Genomic DNA, 12,555 nt, shown 5'->3' with positions numbered 1-12,555 from the left:
TAGGCTGACTTGGCATAGCAAGATCGTGAGCAAGTTGTGCAAGAACGTGAGCGAGTTGTCAAGTGCCGCACGTGCGCTTAGTTGAAGACTAAGGACGTGACAACGTGGTATCAGAGCGAAGGTTATGACTGAGGGAATGGCAAACGACGGAGAAATCAACGCTACTAAAACCCAAGCCAACGTCATCCAGGATGCTGCTGGCAAGAAGGGCCATAACAAAAAGAGGAATGACGCCAACAAAAGCTAGGAGGTGCCGCCAGAGGTTGTGCCAAATGAAGGGCTTACATCCCAAGAACCATCTACCACTGAGGCGAGCGAGGATGGCGTGGAGGTCCTGTCCGAGGACGTTCCGCTCGGTAAAGAGTGGGTTATGAAGGTTAACATGGGGATGGATGCCATCGATATATTTTGGCAAGGTGGAGGGCACTCTTAGCGTTCTTGAGGGGCATACTCTTGAAGAGATTGAAAGCATCCGAAATGACTTGGAAGGGCACATGCAGGCTGAGATTGAGGTAAAGCAAACCATCATTGCCTTAGAGTGCAGACTCATGGAGGCGTTGAGTACTATTGATGCCATGAAGGCAAAGATAGTGGCACTCGAAGAGCAGGTCAACGTTGGTGTGACCGAGGCAGCCAACAATGTTGTCATGATGAGGGAGGCTAAGATCGAGGCTCCTAAGCCACCAGTGTTCAAAGGGGTTCGTGATGCACAAGAGGTGGAGAACTTTCTTTGGCACTTGGAGAACTATTTCAAGCATGGAAAAGTAAGGGACGATGAGGCCAAGATCAATACCACTGTGTTGTACCTAACAGATACTGCTATGCTATGGTGGAGAAGAAAGGTCGCTGATACTAACAGAGGTCTATGCACAATCAACACGTGGGATCAATTCAAGAATGAGTTCAAGCGACAGTTCTACCCAAATAATGTCTTGTATGAGGCAAGGCGCAAACTTAGAGAGTTGAAGCAGACAGGGAGCATTCGCGACTATGTCAAGGAGTTCACCACCCTTATGCTTCAAATTCCCAACCTCACTAGTGATGACTTGTTATTTCACTTCATGGACGGGTTACAGAACTGGGCTAAGCAAGAGTTGCAACGCCGACAAGTCAGTGATATAGACCAAGCCATAGTGGAGGCCGAGTCTTTGATGGACTTCAGGCATGACAAGCATGGCAAAGGCCAAGGCAATGAGTCAAGGGGTAGCGATGCCAAAGATGGGGGAGACCGTAGCGAGAGCAAGGGGTCGCAACAACAATACTCCAAGACTCAAAATGTAAATAAGTTCGACAGCAAGAAGTCAGGTGGTCGTCAGGGCTATGCTGAAAAGAAGGCGCAGAACGAGAAGAAGGGATGCTACTTATGCGGAGGGTCGCACAGCTTCAAAAATTGCCCTGACCTGAAGAGCATTAGCGCTATGGCACGTGCAAGTCACGAGCAGACGCAAACACAGAGTACGGGAATCGCACAGTTGGGGACGATTAGACTATGTGGCGCTGTCGCGAAGCAAGATAGTCAAACCGATGATAATAAAAACCAGTACGTGGATCTCACCATCAATAACAAGCCCGCTCGTGCACTGGTAGACACTGGGGCGACTCATAATTTTGTAACCGAGGCCGCAGCGAAGAGACTAGAGTTGAAGCTCACTCCAATTAACGCCTTCGTCAAGACCGTGAATGCTAAGCCAGAAAATGCTCGTGGTGTAGCTAATGGCGTTAGTGTCAAATTGGGCGATTGGAAAGGTATGACAAATTTTACCGCCACTACTATGGATATTTTTGACATTGTTTTGGGGCAAGAATTCTTTACACATTGCCACGCGATGATCGATCCCTACCTCCAACGTCTCTTGGTCATGGAGCGAGAAGGCGCTTGCATGGTGCCTACAATGACTATGTCGCATGGACAGGGCCATGCACAACTTTCAGCTATGCAGCTTGTCAAGGGGCTCAAGAAAGAAGAACCAACATTCATGGCAACCATTACAAGTTTGAAGGAAGATAATGGTACCCAAGAGACACCACCGCCTTGGATAGATAATTTGCTCGAAGAAAACAAAGATGGTATTTCCAAAGAGCTACCTAAGAGCTTGCCTCTTAGGCGTGAGCAGGATCACAAGATTGAGTTGGATTATGAACCGGAAAAACGTCAAGTCATGCACCAATTACTGTCACCGTCTCACACGATAGCGAGATTGAGGCTATCATTGATTACTAGGCCAGGCGAAAACAAGGGCAGAAAGCCACCGCCATGTTCCTCGTCCACTGGAAGGGGAAACCACCGGAAGAGGCCACATGGGAGCGTTATGAAGACTTGTGGCAATTTAAAGACAAGATTCAAGAGTTTACACAGTAGCAGTGCGCCGCGGTCGTCGCACCATCAGGTGGGGGAGAGTGTGAGGACCCACCATGTCATCATGCCACATAGGTGCCACTTGGCACATATATTTGCCATGTGGAATGATTACATAAGAGGAAGAAGAAATATTATAGGAAGATTCTAGAGATATGGGGAGGTTTCCCTTGTAAGACCCTAGAATTTCATGGATTTGCATAGAAAGTCCTTGGAATACTCTAGTTGTGTAGAGATTTCTAGAATAGGGGCTTATTAGTAAATATGTAGGGACTTGTATAATAATTATTATTTACATATTAGTCCCTAGGTGAGTAATATAAATAGGAGGGTAATTCATTTGTAAAAATCATCAAGCAAAAATCAATCAACTCTTCTATAATAAAAAGCTTCCTTCTGGCAAATTTCTCTTGTCTTATTCACTTACTATTCCCTAGTGATCTTAAGTGTAGTAATCTAGGCTGACTTGGCATAGCAAGATCGTGAGCAAGTTGTGCAAGAACGTGAGCGAGTTGTCAAGTGCCGCACGTGCGCTTAGTTGAAGACTAAGGACGTGACACTAGTCTCTATAACAGAGTTTGCAAGGATCTACACCCATTCAAATAATGTCACCTCCGTTTCCTATCCTTTGGGACGTGCAAAAGCCACAATGAATTGACTTGGATAAACGTATTGTAATAGGATTACTAAAAATTTTTTCCAAGGAAGAATATGATTGTGGGCCATAGTGTTTACTGAAATTAGTTTTCTCTACTAGTTTGAACGAGTACAACAGTCCTTGGCTAATATCAGTGTCCTCGCTGGCTTTTAATAACTTAATTAATGGAGCTGTTTATTTCAAGGCCACGAATTGTTATATGTATAACCTAGGAACAATCAAGATCATGGACGTGATCCTCATTCTGATCTATAGTTGAAAATTGAAATGATCTAAAAAAATTATAGTCTAGATAACCTTAAAATTTCAGTGGAATAATATCTTTAACTGTTGGACATAAACTAATAAGGTCTCTTGTTAGACTTCTTCTAGTTCAGCAATTATTCCCATAACATATATGCTTGGTCCAGCACTAGGATAACTTAATGGCTCAATCAAGATAAACTGGTGAATTATTTAAAGTAGAAAGCACATTTCATGACATAAGAGCACATTAGAATAGTAAATGTTGCACCTCCCCTTGCTCAGGAAGTGACAACAAAATGTAGTTCATCAAATCACTTGGAAACTTCTTTCTTTGACTTGGTCAGATTGTGATAGGACTATATAAAGCAAAGCCCCCAGAGTTATTCTCAATTAACCAACTAAACTTCAAGATAACAGAGTAAATTCAAATATGGAGATGTTGAAAGGCTTCCTCTTTGCATGGCTTGTTGCTTTTTCTTTGGCAACAATAGCTGTTGCACAAAACGATCAATCAGGTATCATGTTAATTAGTAGTAAACCCCTTTAATTGATTCTGCACAGGAATGGGTTTAACAATGGGTTCGCAAAACCCGATAATCTTGGTCCAGATTCTGTATTAGTAGAAACGAATTTAGGATTTCAATTCTATGAGTCCAAGACTCATGTTTCAAAAGCTGAACCCATCACCTTGTTTGAGTCTCTTGTTTGAGTCTGGGTTCATAGTTTAATATCTTCAGTAATGCTATTGGATTTTACACAAATAAATAAAGGTCTAGGCTAAAGTTATGGGTTCAAATGAAACTCACACCTCTAGTACTAGATCCACTCTTGTGTATTAGTAAGAGACGGATTCAGAATTTAAATTTTATGGGTTCAATCTATAAATTTTTAGCATTGAACCCATTATATTTTTAAAGTTAGGGGTTCATATCTACTATTTATTGCAATTTTAATAAATTTTTACACATTAATTTAGGCTCCGCGTCTAAAGTTTGGGGTTCAGTTGAACCCCAACCTTATAGGCTACATACGGCTCTGGTATTAGTGTTAAAAAAACCACTTAATATGTATAGGTAATATATCGAGAACCGAACAAGCAAAAAGAGTTGTGATCCAGAACCCATAAATTTAAAATTCTAGATTCGCCTCTAATTTTGCACCTCATATACTGTATTTAATATCGCTGCGATTTTTCCCCTGTTTAATGCTAATATGTTCATGTTTTTTACAGGATTCATAAGCATCGATTGTGGAATACCAACAGGTTCCAACTATACTGCCATAATTAACAGGACTATCTTACACTTCAGAGGTAGGCTATGTCACTGGTGGAGTGAGCAATAGTATATCACCGATTTACCAATCCAATTCCCCAGAAAGGCTATTTCTCAGAGTCACAAGCTTTCCTTTAGGGACTAAAAATTGCTACACTTTAACTCCAGCCCAAGGGAGTTTTGGCAAGTACTTGATAAGGGCAAGTTTTATCTATGGAGATTATGATGGAACTGGCCAATTACCAAATTTTGATCTTTACATTGGAGAAAATTATTGGGACACAGTCACAATTTCTAATGCTTCTATACCAATTAGGAAGGAAATATATACACACCTTCTACTGACTACATAACTGTTTGCCTTGTCAAGACAGATACTACAACTCCTTTTATTTCAGCCTTAGAGTTGAGGCCTTTGAATATTACCATGTATCCTACTACACTAAGTAGATCATTGAAACTTTTCCTACGTCTCAACTTCGGCTCCTTAACGAATCACTACTTTAGGAACGCTTATTCTCTTTAGGTTTCGAAGATCAAGATTTTCTTATTCTATATTAAGATCTAATGACATAAGTATATGAATATAACTTATATACACTGACGGCATAAAAAGATTTCAAGAATAAACATTGAATAATGAGATTACGCATGAAATTACTAGTACACATTTTAACAAGACTTATCAGCAAATCTGGTAGTGTTATTTTTTTTTTAGACTAACAATATGTATAACTTAAACTTTTATACTATAAGTGTAATTTTACTTCTTGTAATAGATCACTTCCCATCTTTTGCAGATTCTCAATCCGAACATGTAATAAAAAGTGAATTACAATTGACTTTTAAATGACATGATATATAGTACTATTAAATTCTTTTATTTTGTAGTGTATAGAAATTAAACTGATTTACTTGCTTGGTCCTGCCCATAATTTTTTTGTAGTGACTATATATACTTGTCTTTTTTACTGTCAACGTGGATACATTCATTAACAATTTGATGCAGATTGGGATTTTTCGGGTAAAAATTAAGAACAGCTACAGCTAAGAAAAAGAAGAAAAAGAAATAAGCAACAATAATGATATATCTGATAGATGAAAATGAGGGGAATACAAGGCATATATGTCAGTGCTTGTGCTCACTACAGACAAAACACCATAACTAACTTATAGGGACTGAATAATAAATACTGATACTAGATTTAATATAAACTCAGGGACTAAACTGTGAAAATCACAACTTCTTATTTATTCCCTTCATTAACTACTTAACAGACTGTACTACTTCCTCTGCCTTTAGTACAACTCGTATCAGTCCTTCCCTCTTAAAATCTTCCTTGACCTCAAGGAATAAAAGCTGGAAACCTGAGGAGCAAAGCATTATAGTCCTCCCATGTGGCCAAATCTTTTGGTAGTTGTTCCCATTGTACTAACACTTGAGGCACAACCTTATTGCCCTTTTGAATCATTCTTCTTTCTAACACCTTAGCTGGTTGAGGACAGTAGGGACTAGCAAGTTCAACAACAGGTGGATGGGAGAAAACAGATGGTACTGTGTGACAAGGTTTTAGTTGTGAAACATGGAATGTGGGATGAAGAAGTAAGTGTGTTGGCAAGGATAGTTTGTATGCTACTGATCCTATTCTTTGTAATACTTGATAAGGGCCATAATATTTGGCTGACAGCTTGTTGAAATTTCCTCCAGATAATGTAACTTGCCTATAAGGTTGAATTTTTAAGTATACCCAATCCCCTTCTTGAAACTGCCTGTCTGACCTATGCTTATTAGCTTGGTCCATCATTCTCTGTTGAGCTCTCTTGAGATGAAACTGTAGAAGCTGATTCTTGAACTCCCTTGTCAGTAAACTTCTATCAACTTCTTTCATGCCTGACTCTCCTGCTATATAGGGTAAATGCATAGGTGGAGGTTGTCCATAAAGGGCCTCATAAGAAGTGGTTTGTATTGAGTTGTGGAAAGTGGTGTTGTACCACCATTCCGCAGTAGCAAGGTAAGAATACCAATCCTTCTGAGATTCAGAGCAAAAACACCTCAAATAAGTTTCTAAACATCTATTGATCACCTCTGTTTGACCATCTGTCTGGGGATGGTATGCAGTAGATGTGTTCAAAGTGACCCCCAATATAGAAAACAATTCTTGCCACAACTTGCTAGTAAATACAGGGTCCCTGTCACTTATAATGTCTTCAGGTATCCCATGAAGTTTATAAATGTTCTCCATGAACAATTTAGCTATTTCACTTGCTGAATAAGGGTGGGATAGACCAACAAAGTGAGCATATTTGGTTAGTCTATCTACCACAACCCAGATAACAGGTTTTCCCTTAGACTTAGGTAAACCATCTATGAAATCCATGCTTACACTTCCCCAAGCCTGTGTAGGCACCTTCAAAGGTTGTAACAATCCAGGGTAAGGGGCATTATCATATTTATGTCTTTGACAAACATCACAACCCTTCACATATTCTTGAACATCCCCTCTCATCCCTTTCCAATAAAATAATGCATATAACTTCCTGTAAGTGTGATCCACTCCACAGTGTCCTCCCAGAGGTGAATCATGCCAAAGAGTTATAATTTCTTTCCTCAATTGTTCCACTGGTCCTACCACCAATCTCCCATTCTTTCTCAATTGATCATTAAGGAAAGTATACCCCTTTTCTGTCCTACTTCCAGTTTTAAGAGTCTGTATCAATTCAAGTATTTCTCCATCTTGCTCCCAACTCTGCATAACCAGCTGTAGCAAGTTAGTCTTAATTGTGGATAGTGTCATTGCAGAAAACTCTACTAATGGCAGCCTAGATAATGCATCTGCAGCCTTGTTTTCCTTCCCCTTCTTATACTCTATGCTGAAGTCATACTGCATAAGTTTGGTAATCCACTTGAGCTGTGTTCCAGTGTGTAATTTCTGTTCCAATAGAAATTTAAGAGCCTTCTGGTCTGTTTTGACAATAAATGTTCTCCCTATCAAATACTGTGACCATTTGTTAACAACCATCACTAGAGCCAATAATTCCTTGTCATAGACAGACAAAGTTTGGTGCTGAACAGACAAACCCTTGCTGAGAAATGCAATGGGTTGTCCTTTCTGCATCAATACTGCCCCAATACCAATGTTGCATGCATCTGTTTCTACAACAAAGATTATTGAAAAGTCAGGCAACACCAATACATGTGCTGTTGTGAGTGCCACCTTGAGGTTCTTGAAAGCCTCAGTTGCCTTTTGATTCCACATAAAACTGTCTTTCTTCAACAACTCAGTAAGAGGTTTACTGATAACCCCATACCCCTTAATGAACCTTCTATAATAACCTGTTAGACCTAAGAACCCTCTCAACTGTTTAAGAGTCTCAGGTACTGGCCAATCTTGAACAGCTTCTATTTTTTTAGGGTCTGTAGCTACCCCTTCTGTTGATATGTAGTGTCCCAAGTACTCTACCCTTTCAGCAGCAAAAACACATTTACTTCTTTTAGCTAGCAACTGGTTCTTCACCAACAGTTCGAAAGTAATCTTAAGATGCACCAGGTGGTCTTCCAAGGTTTTGCTGTAAATTAAAATGTCATCAAAGAAAACCAAGACAAATTTTCTTAAATGATCTTGAAATATGTGATTCATAAGACTCTGAAAACTAGATGGAGCATTAGTTAGCCCAAAGGGCATGACTAAATACTCAAAATGTCCAGAATGGGTTTTGAAAGCAGTTTTGGCAATATCAGCTGGTGCCATCCTAATCTGGTGGTACCCAGCCCTTAAATCTATCTTTGAGTAGATTTGAGAGCCTCCCAATTCATCCAACAGTTCTTCTATAATTGGTATTGGAAACTTGTCTTTTATAGTCCCCTTATTTAAAGCTCTATAGTCTACACATAGTCTCCATGACCCATCCTTCTTACCAACTAGCACCACTGGTGATGCATATGGACTTGAACTATGTTGAATGATCCCTTGCTCCATCATTTCCCTTACCATATTCTCTATAATGTCTTTCTGTATTGGAGAATATCTATAGGGTCTAGAGTTAACAGGATTGACCCCTTCAAGCAATGGAATATGGTGGTCAAAAACTCCCCTTGATGGAGGAAGTTTCTGAGGTTCCCCAAAAATACATTTATACTCTTCTAACAACCCTGTCACAACTACTGGTTCATCTTCTACCACAATTTCCTCCCTTTTGTTTATCACCATTTCAGCACTTCTCACTTGTATCATGAAAAACTGCGAGCTCACCTCAGTCATTTTGGTGATGGACCTTGCTTCTACAGTCTTAAACTTGGGTTGAATCCCTTGTAATTTCAGCAACTGTCCTTGATGTTCAAATTCCATAAAGAGTTTCTGAAAATTGAACTTGATATCTCCCAAAGGACACAACCATTGTACTCCCAATACCATATCACTCTTGCCAACAGGGAACACTAAGAAGTCATCTTGAAACATGGCCCCTTGCATGAACTATTTGAACCCTTTACATAACTTGTTAGTAGGTATTCCCCTTCCATCAGCTACTTGCACCAATTGGGCTTTAATTGTTATCACCTCACACCCCAATCTTTTAGCTGCTTCCTCATCAATGAAGTTGTGGGTGGAACCACAGTCTATGAAAACTTCTATAGGATTCTGTTCGTTAAATCCCTTAAGTCTTAATGTCTTGTATCCCATAGTGCCATTTAAAGCTTGCAATGATATGGCACAACTTTCCAGTGTTGTTTCTTCCACACACTCCTGTTCTATTGGATCCTCTTCTTCTGGAACTTCTAACTCACAATCCACCAGTTCTTCCCCTTCCTCTAGTTCCATGGAAAACAGTTGTCTTTTAGCTTTACACCTGTGACCAGGTGTATACTTTTCATCACACAAAAAACACAATCCCTTTGATCTCTTTTCATCCAATTCTGCTGGGGTCAGTCTCTTCCTTCTATTGGTATCCATCCTTGCAGTAACAGGCCTTCTATACCCCCCAAAATTTCCCTTCTGAAAGGTATTTGAACTATTACCAATGGCTGGCTTAGATTGAGAGTGAATATATCCAGAAGTTATTCCCTTAATTGCCTTGCTTTGAGCAGCAAAATTAGATTCATGTAATCTTGCCAAGTAGTAAGCTTGTGGCAAGTTACAAGGATTTCCAATCCTCACAACATCACTCAATTCAGGCCTTAGGTTGTTAAAAAATATACTAATTGAATGTTCAACAGATAAGTTCAGTCTAGTCATGACACTATCAAAAGCTGCCTGATATTCTTTTACAGAACCAGTGTGTTTCACCCTCATCAACTCTGTCATAGGGTCAGTGTATTCTGCACCAAATCTATCAGCAAGTGCATACAAGTATTCTTCCCATGTGGGTAATGGCAAGTGAGCTCTTGCTTTCATATACCCTTGATGCCATTGTAATGCATCACCGTCAAAATGAATTGCTACTAGTTTCAACCTCTGGTGGATGGAAATGTCTTCTACAGAGAAGAATTGTTCCACCTTATACAACCAAGTTCTTAAGTCCTCCCCGGAGAACCTTGGAAACTCAATTTTGGTGTACTTAGTGAATGAAGGAATAGGAAGGTGGATATTGTGACTGTTTTGTACTGGATTAGGATAGGGTATTTGCTGACTAGTGTTGTAGTTTGGTAGTGTTGATTGGGCTACAGGAATTTGATGGTATATGGATGATGGAATGTGAGTAGGTAGATAAGTACTTGCATATGGAATTCCTGAATTAGAGTAGTTAGTACCAAGGGTTGCACCATAGGGCAGGTGATTATAATTGGAGAACTGTGTTGGTTGAAATTGGAATCCTTGTGTAGGTGGGGTTGAATAATTTTGATTCTGGAACATGGGTTGAAACCCTTGTATGGGTGGAACTGGGTAATTATTGGGTTGAAACATGGGTGATTGGTGAAATTGGGGCATAGGAATTGACTGTATGGGTAAGGTGTGTTGGTGGTTCGAAGTCTGAATTCCTTGGGTGTGAAAAGGTGATGAGATTTGGGAATAAAGAGGTGCAGAGGTTCCATTAACAGTACTAGTAACAGCATTAACAGACCCAATTGCGAGTGAATTAACTGGTAGATTAGGAGCTTGACTATAACTTACCCCTGCTGCATTTGAATTAGATGGAAGCATGAAGGAGCAAGACCCAATCGAAAGTGGTGTATCCGATGGGGAATACAGTCGTTCCCCATTGTCCACTGCTTCCTTGTCTCTTTCCGGTCTCCGATCAATGTTGACTGCATCTCGGAGCTCACGTATTGACTGTTCTTGAGCTCGTCGAGATTGTTCCTGCCTCTCTTCAAATTGTTCTTGTCTACTGGAAAAATTAGACATCTCAGATGACAATTTTTGTAACATAGTCACCATTTCTAACATTTCCGACGACATTGATACCCACAAAGCCAAGATCTGCTCTGATACCACTGATGCAGATTGGGAATTTTCGGGTAAAAATTAAGAACAGCTACAGCTAAGAAAAAGAAGAAAAAGAAATAAGCAACAATAATGATATATCTGATAGATGAAAATGAGGGGAATACAAGGCATAGATGTCAGTGCTTGTGCTCACTACAGACAAAACACCATAACTAACTTATAGGGACTGAATAATAAATACTGATACTAGATTTAATATAAACTCAAGGACTAAACTGTGAAAATCACAACTTCTTATTTATTCCCTTCATTAACTACTTAACAGACTGTACTACTTCCTCTGCCTTCAGTACAACTCGTATCACAATTGTTTGTTTTCTATTTAACTACAAAACAGGTACAGCTCTGACAGCCTTTACCGACTACCCTCAGTGGTGATGAGCACGGCTGTGACACCGGATCCTTTGACCTCGACCGACCACTCGGTGTCCTTTTACTGGACCGCTGATAACATCACAGACAGGTATTAAATATACATGTACTTCACCGAAGTGGTCGAATTGCCAGCTACACAAACAAGGGAAATCAACATTTATATCAACGATAACCTCTTATGGACCTATGTCTCCCAACTATTTGTTGACCTTGATGGTGTATTCAGGGTCTCCGGGCTCTGGTGTCGAGAGGTACGATGTTATTAATAAAACTGTGACATCAACTCTTCCGCCACTCATTAATGCTGTCTAAATTTATAAAGAGATATAGCAGGACAACAAGAAAATATATCAATTGTTCGTCTGTGGTGTGGCATCAAGGAAATCTAAAGCTGAGATGGAGAATTTTAGGGCTAGTTCTTGTAGTACGTTTTCTTGGGGTGATTTTTATTTTGTATATCCATCATCCAAAATAATAGCCAGCAGATGTATTATATAAGTATAATATATTTGGCTAGCGGCAGATGTATAATATACCCAAAATAATAGTGTTAATTTATGTATATTTGCTAGTGGTTATAATTATATTTGGCCGACTTATCAAATGTATAACTTGCCCTTTTTTCCCTCCTTATCTAGTGAATTGAAATGAGTTTGAGTTTAACTTTATAGAAGGGTTGCTCAAATCAAAAAAGAAATTTGTTATTTGTGTGATTGTAGACAGATTTACCAAATATGGTCTCTTTATAGGCCTGGCTCATCCTTATTATGCTAAAACTTTAGCACTTATATTCCTGGATCATACTTTTAAACACCGTGGGCATCCAACTATTATCATCATCAGTGATAGGGACTCCATCTATATCAGTTCTTTTTGGTAAGAATTTTTTATCACACTAGAGAGTTCAGATTTCCACTACCTACAACCCTCAGATTGAGCTGCTTAACAGATGTCTTAAAACTTACCTCAGGTGTTTCTCAACTGATCACTCTCCATAGGATTGGTTCAACTTCCTTCCCTTAGCTAATTGGTGGTATAATTCCACCTTTCATTATGCTACTCCTTTGAGCTTCTATATGATTAACCTCCCCCGCCCCTTACCTACCCCTTCCCCTCACTACTTATCATAACTATCTAGGAATGTTGATTCTGATTTCACCGAGGATTTCTTGTTGGTTAGGGAGTTCAAGTTCCAGCTTGCCAATT

Source organism: Lycium barbarum, chromosome 1 (assembly GCF_019175385.1).
Source record: "Lycium barbarum isolate Lr01 chromosome 1, ASM1917538v2, whole genome shotgun sequence".
Lineage (NCBI taxonomy): Eukaryota > Viridiplantae > Streptophyta > Magnoliopsida > Solanales > Solanaceae > Lycium > Lycium barbarum.
The sequence above is the reverse complement of the archived record's forward strand: the minus strand, read 5'-3'. Positions refer to the sequence as shown.